The sequence below is a fragment of the Morone saxatilis genome, unplaced genomic scaffold (genome assembly GCF_004916995.1).
Source record: "Morone saxatilis isolate NCDOM2014 unplaced genomic scaffold, NCSU_SB_2.0 Contig11, whole genome shotgun sequence".
NCBI lineage: Eukaryota > Metazoa > Chordata > Actinopteri > Moronidae > Morone > Morone saxatilis.
Genome location: NW_023339663.1, coordinates 28,027,192 through 28,027,506, shown reverse-complemented (window position 1 = coordinate 28,027,506; position 315 = coordinate 28,027,192). Strand labels below are relative to the sequence as shown.

The window sequence follows — 315 nt, the reverse complement described above, 5'->3', positions numbered from 1 at the left end:
TCTCTCTCTCTCTCTCTCAGTATCCATTTCCTCTCATTTCTCTCCATGGCGTGTCATGCAGCCGTGTGCGTGAGTGCATGTTTGTGCATGCATGCTGGCGTGTCGTGCTAATGTCTGCATGCTTGCGCGGCTGCGTGTGGATTGATGTGTTTAAGATGACGCTCTGCAGCGGTTGCAGTGGTGCCAGCGTTCGGTTGGTCGCTGGGCAGATGGTGACCTGCAGATGAACTTGTCTTTCTGCTCATTTGTTCAGCTGCCTCTAATTTTCCCTCCTCCTTTACATTAGAACTGGCTGAGGTCTTGTGTTGCAGCTCT

At 51.7% G+C, this 315-nt stretch overlaps 1 protein-coding gene and 1 long non-coding RNA gene across 3 annotated transcripts in view; one reads left to right on the top strand and one right to left on the bottom strand.

The window, feature by feature from the left end:
* LOC118320972 overlaps positions 1-315 on the bottom strand; it is a 76,568-nt gene that overhangs the window by 23,026 nt on the left and 53,227 nt on the right. The gene's annotated exons all lie outside the window — the stretch shown is intronic.
* The window catches only part of znf536 (zinc finger protein 536), a 179,602-nt gene that overhangs the window by 163,770 nt on the left and 15,517 nt on the right, over positions 1-315 (top strand). The gene's annotated exons all lie outside the window — the stretch shown is intronic.